This window comes from Barbus barbus, assembly GCF_936440315.1.
Source record: "Barbus barbus genome assembly, chromosome: 48".
In the NCBI taxonomy this organism is placed as follows: Eukaryota; Metazoa; Chordata; class Actinopteri; order Cypriniformes; family Cyprinidae; genus Barbus; species Barbus barbus.
This window is the reverse complement of record NC_136726.1, coordinates 23,742,386-23,749,885: the sequence shown is the minus strand read 5'-3', so window position 1 is coordinate 23,749,885 and position 7,500 is coordinate 23,742,386. Positions and strand designations below refer to the sequence as shown.

The window sequence follows — 7,500 nt, the reverse complement described above, 5'->3', positions numbered from 1 at the left end:
AACCATTCAACATTACAGTATAATTAAGAGCTTTCAATTTGAACATTTATTAGACTTTAAAAAATAACTTCTAATTTAAGTGAACTTAAAACAATCTTCACAGAAACCCAGCAGAAATGTACAGAGATTTAATAAAGTTATCAAACATTAAATTCTAAATGAAATACAGATGAAGCTGTAAAAGTGATTGATTTCCTCTGTTTTCTTTTGTTCTTGATGAACATCACAGCATCTGGTTATTAGGCTGTTTTGGCTGCTATTACTTTAAGAGCTGCCGCTGCCGAACATGACGTGGATCTGACACGCATCGTATTTCCTCTCGACTCTGATCACCTTTTCTGACCCATTTCAGGTCTTGAAGTCTCTGCTAATGAGCTGACGAGTTGAGTGGAGTGTGTTAGATGAGGGAGACAGTGCTAGGCTGCTCCAGGACGGTTCAGAGACATGTTCTTAAATGTGCTGAAGTGAAGCTGGAGCACGGGTCTGAAACGACTCCAGTCTGATGTGATCGTAAAGACGTTCTACGACTAAAGAAATGCACTTCTTGTCAAGAAAAAGAGCAGTCGTGAGTGGGGTGGCCAACCCTAGCCCTGCCCCTGCGTTAATTGTTTTAAATATTTTTAACGCATTAAACTGAAAATTTCAATCACCTGCTTTAACGGGCTAATTTGACAGCACTGATATATATTGTTGTCGTTGCACTGTGGAAGCTTCTGTCACGAAAACTAATTCCTCGTATGTGTGAACAAACCTGGCAATAAAGCTCCTTCTGATTATGATACTGAATATATTATTTCACATATAAAATGTCCATGCATTTGGATTACACAGACTTGCATAAACAAATAATAAACTTCTAGCGATCTGTATTTGACAGTCATACAGAAACGAAATAGGTCAGATTTCACAGACTTCATCACGTGTCTATTCATCAGTAATCTGTAATTAAACGCTCATGAATGAACCGAGTCTCCCAGGACACTGATTGGATATTAATGACACACATACATGAGAAACACTTCAGAGCCTCGTTCTCAATCTGGAGTAAATCAAACATGATCTCTTCATTCTCACTGCGTCTGGATCATCAGAGTGAAGAAATACTGTTTGATGAAGAGAGTTTGAGCTCCACGCTGATTATATATTCTAGTGTACAGTGCTTGACTGCATGTTTTTATCGGATCATTTCAAACTTTAAAATAAAAAGATTAAAATAAAAAGAAATGAGTTATAAAAAGACACTAACAAAATATTTTGATTCTGATCTGTTTGAGCGGCTCATGTCAACCACTGAATCAACCAATGGAGTGAGAGTGGGCGGGGTTATCTGCCTGACTGACCAATGACAGACAGGGGGCGTGTCCAGGAAACATGACTGAAAATGGCCTTTTAACACTCCTCCTCTGATCTATTAAAGCTAAAAATAAAATAAAATAAATACAAATAGACATATTAAAACTAATAATAAAGAAAATTATAAAAATAAAAGCAATTAAATTGATTTATCATTTATTTAGTTTTAATTAATTTACTAAAATGACTCAAACTAAAACTGAAATAAAATTAATTAAAACTTTATACATATAAAAAAAAAAATACAAAAAAAATAATAAAATGACAAAACAAAATGACTAAAACTTAAAACTTAGCTACAATTCAAAATGAAAATAAAAAACAAAAATTAAAACTGATTCAATATATTAATAAAAAATATTATAGATTCTGAATGACACTAAAATAAAAAAAAAATACAAAATTGTTATTGTGACTTGTTTGTATGACAAATAAACATTTATCTTTCAAGTTTTAATTACTGTAGTGTAAAAAATGAAAAATTATAAAATATTTCTTTCTTGAAATACAATATACTTTAATTGAGATAAAAGTATTTAAAATAAAAACCTGAACTTAGTTTAGTTATGATGCTGATGATTTCTCATTTTCATTTATTGCTTGATGCACTAAAATGACTGAAAACTAAAACTGAAATAAAAATTAACAGTAGACATATTTTTTAAACAAACAAAAACAATAAAAATGACAAAAAAATACTAAAACTTAAAACATGACTACAATTAAAAATGAAAACAAAAACACAAAAATTCAAACTGATTTAATATATTAATAAAAACTATTATAGAATCTGAATGACACTAAAATAAAAAATAAATATTTTTTTTATTGTGACTTGTTTTCATGATAAACATTTATCTTACAAGTTTTAAATATTGTAATGTATAAAATTTAAAATTATTAAAGTAAACAAAATAAATACATTAGATAAATATAAAATATGCTATTAATAAATAAAATCAAGTCAAATAAAAATGAATACAAATTAAATCAAATCAATTACATTATTGGTTCTGTATTTTAATGTAGTATTTTTGTGACCAATGACAAAGTTCAGGAAACATGACTGAAAACAGGCTTCATTTCCATCTGGCACTGCAGAAATGATACAATTCACCTTTAAAATGTAAAAATCTCTAATAATTTAGCACAAAAAAAAATTTAATGTACAACCTATATTTCAAAATCCCTGTGAAAGCCGTATATATCTCAGAGAAAGTCTTGCTAAAGCAGTTTTCTGAATAATGGAGGAAACACAAGCGTTTCTTTAACGCTATAACTCCCGGTGAAGACGAGACGCTGATGACGATTCACTGCTGGAGCGATCAGAGCGAGGGTTTCTGACTGAATGAGAATGAAGCGTGTTTGTTCAGACGAGCAGAGACTCGTTTAGCTCAGTAACGGCCTGACGAGAGAACAATCATCACGAAACACCCCAGACAATCTCATTCAGAGTCAGACCAACACCAGCTGAGTATCTACTGCTGATGACATTAACCAGGAATAACATCACAGCAAACACAGCAAGCTGATGAAATCAAGTCGTCTGACGTGCACTAGACTATAACCCTGATCACTTTGCACAGACAGACAGGTGATTTGAGGAATCCTTCGTGTCTGGATCTCTATAAAGGACTGTTTCCGCTCCAGTAAAGGTGAGAGTTCAGAAAGTGACTCCTGTGGCAGGAAATGTAAAACCTCTGCAGATATGTTCACAGACGTGACCTTCCTGTGAAGCGCTGGCATTCATCACCTGTACTGTGTGTGAAGTGAGGAAACAAAAAGACCAAAAGCAAAACAAACCTGGTTTATCTGTTAGATATATCCACTTAAGCTTAAACAATCAGCTGGAACTGAACTATAATACTATACTCTCATCAGGGTTATTATAGGGACTATAACACCACGAAAACGCTTCTTTAAAAACTAAACCTTAAAAACTAAAATATTAAAAATGATTTTAAATACTTAAAAAAAATGAAATTGATAAAATTTACAAAAACAACAAATTACTAAAACTTGAACTACTATTAAAATGAAAACAGAAAATACAAACATAAAAATAAAATAAAAAATGACTAAAAATAATAGACATTTAAAAAAAAATTAAATGATAAAAACAACAACATTACTAAAGCTACATAAAATACAAATTCTAGAAATCTATAAGCATATTTAAAAACACACACAATATGATTACTAATTACTAAATTAGAATAAAACACATATTAATTGAAATTGTGAGAGTATTTCATTGACACTGAAGTCACCTGTCTCTCAGCACTGTCTCTGTTTGCCAGTCGCTTCTGGACACTTGGCTTCAGCTGCAGGTCTGAATGCTGGAGCAGAGGCGGGAACACAAAGGATCGTGGGTAGATAAACGATCTCTGCCACGGAGAGATCTGAGGCGTTAGTGGAGATTCTCTCAATGAAAGAAGCATGCGAGGAGGACAAAGAGGAGGATGGAGGAGTTTCCGCCGTATTGAGAGCCAGATGGAGCGATTAATCCCGATGGAGGAAGAGAATATGAATTACTGCTGCACCGCGGGCCGCTAGCATCCACAGACTTTTCAGAGCAGCGCTGACGGTGCTTCAGAGCTAATGCAGCACAGGTGGAGAAGGTCAGAGGTCAACACCTGCTGAACCTGAGCCTTCATCATCAGAGCAGATACACAACTGATCTCAGCTCAGAGAAACACAGACAACACAGCAGTCCTTCACACATCTTCATCTCACACACATCTGATACAAGCCAGTGGTCTTCTAGGCTGTATAATTATAGTTCATATTAAATATAAAGTAATAATAGTAATAATAATATATACATACATATTATTATTAAATTATATTATAAATATATATTATTATTTATTATTATTAAAACGTGTGTGTGTGTGATATAATATAATATAATTTTAATATATATTTTTTTCTAACAATTTTCTTCAGAAAAATTATTTTATCCATTAAGGGAAAGAATATCTTAATCTCACACAAATATATGTTTTTTTTTGAATGCTTGAAATTGCCTGTAATATCGCTTACATTAAGAAGTCAACATTTTCTATATTCAATTTATTTCTAAAATGTACATTATTTTAATTTTTTGCACTGAATTTAAACTGAATTAGTTTTAAATTAAGAAAATATTTATATCTGCAAAAGTCGTCAACTATGTTACTAAACAAAAAAACAGGGTAACACTTTACGTCATGCCTTTATGAATAATGCATTATAAAAGTAGTTATAATGCATTAATTATGCCTCATATGCACCTTACACTGCACTGTACAGTCTCATGAATAATTGTAACCAGTTAATACATTATAATGCATTATAGCCTTTAATAACCCGTTATAATGCATTTACGACCAGTGCTGTTATTTTCTTCTGTAATAGATATTTTGAACACATTATGCCTGCAAATTCCAAACAACTTGACAATAAATAAATAACTAAATAAATTTATAATCACATGCAAAGTGATGAGGTCACATGACAACAACAATTGTAGCAAAGTCCACTACAGACTGCAGTATTCAGCTGTTAGATATAAAGAGCAACACTCAGTTACAGAAGTAAAAACTACATTCATTTTCTCCATAAAGGAATTGATTTATAACAATAATGCATCAACCGTTAAAGACAGAGCTGCTGTGAGCTATAAGGCTATTAAGCAAGGGTTTCTGCTTATGTTGAAGCCATCAGCTCACATTACATTATTTTCTTCAGGAACAGATTTTTTTTCTTTCTGGTAAATTAAGTGCATCATGTGGGTGTTTGAAGCATATTTTCTATGTGCATTCTATGTTTTTGTAGTATTAAATCACACTATTAATACTACTGAGTGTCAGAGAATAGTGCATACAACAGATTAAAAGTATAAAGTCAAGAAATAAATAAAAACATCTTAAAATTAATACACAATTCTGTTAAAATAAGTAAATAAATTATTAATTTTAAAATAAAAAATTGAACAATTAAAAGTAAACAACAAAACTTTAAAATAATGAAATTATAAATAAATAACTACTACAATTATATTAAATTAAGCAACTTATTTAATAAATAATAATAAATTAGATTGAAATGAATAAGTAAGCAATAAAACTGATTAAAATAAAGAAATAATTAAATTATAAATAAATAAACAAACAAACAAACAACTAAAAATGAGTACATAATTCTATTAAAATAAGTAAATTAATTAATTAAATTGAAGTAAATGATAAAACAGATTGAAATAAAGGAATAATGAAATTACAAATAAATAAATCTGAATAAAATAATTAAATAAATAATACACTACAAAATGAAATAAGTATGAATTGGGGTGCATCTACAGTCTTGTTCCTGTTTGCTCAATTTTCTCATTTTTAAATCAAAGTTTGTCATGTTGTGATTCATTTAGCTGCTGGTTGGTTTGGTTCACGCATTATAACTCTTCAGTGAAGGCTGTTTATAAACGCCTATGGGAGAAATGAATGGGAAAATCACTTCTGGACACCGTCACGCTTTACTAACCAAACTCTCCTGAAGAACCTGAGCAGCGTTTACCTGCTAACTCACTCGACAGGTGTTCATCTGGGCATTACCTGATGCTTGACTTAAACACCACTAATAACAGATTATGATTCCCATAATCACCTGCTGTATGCGGCTGTGAAGCCCTGAGGTGAGAGAAACCAGCCTGAAGCCCAAACAAACCTTTAAACACGTCCTCCGTCTCTCTCCATCTTCATCTGTGTTTAATTCAGCGTCTGACTGAACTTCTGTGACAGAGACAGCGCTGTATCTTCATAACACTCTCCTCCTCACGGATTAAACCAGCGAACAGAGAGAGAAACACAGACAAACACGCCAGCAGACCTGGCAATCTACTTCAGTGTTAAATCTGCCCTGAAACACTGTTATATATAACTGGGGTTTCAGTCTGGGGTCCTGGGAGCCTCAGGGGCCACAACCAAGTGGAAAAGCTTAAAATAGAGTCAAAAAGAAAAAAAGAGGAAAAAATTATAAAAATAAATAAAGGGATGGACATGGTCAGAAACAATGCTCAGGTAGGCCGTGGCATTTAAACGATGCCCAATTGGCACTAAGGGGCCTAAAGTGTGCCAAGAAAACATCCCCCACACCATTACACCACCACCACCAGCCTGCACAGTGGTAACAAGGCATGATGGATCCATGTTCTCATTCTGTTTACGCCAAATTCTGACTCTACCATCTGAATGTCTCAACAGAAATCGAGACTCATCAGACCAGGCAACATTTTTCCAGTCTTCAACCGTCCAATTTTGGTGAGCTCGTGCAAATTGTAGCCTCTTTTTCCTATTTGTAGTGGAGATGAGTGGTACCCGGTGGGGTCTTCTGCTGTTGTAGCCCATCCACCTCAAGGTTGTGCGTGTTGTGGCTTCACAAATGCTTTGCTGCATACCTCGGTTGTAACGAGTGGTTATTTCAGTCAAAGTTGCTCTTCTATCAGCTTGAATCAGTCGGCCCATTCTCCTCTGACCTCTAGCATCAACAAGGCATTTTCGCCCACAGGACTGCCGCATACTGGATGTTTTTCCCTTTTCACAACATTCTTTGTAAACCCTAGAAATGGTTGTGTGTGAAAATCCCAGTAACTGAGCAGATTGTGAAATACTCAGACCGGCCCGTCTGGCACCAACAACCATGCCACGCTCAAGATTGCTTAAATCACCTTTCTTTCCCATTCTGACATTCAGTTTGGAGTTCAGGAGATTGTCTTGACCAGGACCACACCCCTAAATGCATTGAAGCAACTGCCATGTGATTGGTTGATTAGATAATTGCATTAATGAGAAATTGAACAGGTGTTCCTAATAATCCTTTAGGTGAGTGTATATTTAAATGAGTCTAAATTGGGTATTTATACATGAAAATATATAGCTACCTTTTAAATTTAAGGACATGAGAATTAAGATGTCTGAAGACTATTATATCTATAGATGCCTTACAGAGTGTTTATATATCAGAGTAACACACACAGATCAGGTATTATAAGCATAAACATATACAGACAGAAGTAAACATCTTTATGATTCATCTTCACAAACACAGAACACATCTTGTGTTTCTCCTCTGAAGATGATAAACAAAACTCAGCTGGAGGAAATTAAG

At 33.3% G+C, this 7,500-nt stretch overlaps 1 protein-coding gene across 1 annotated transcript in view; it reads right to left on the bottom strand.

Moving 5' to 3' along the window:
- Window positions 1-7,500, bottom strand: part of LOC306866824 (PDZ domain-containing RING finger protein 4) — a 53,712-nt gene that overhangs the window by 21,756 nt on the left and 24,456 nt on the right. The gene's annotated exons all lie outside the window — the stretch shown is intronic.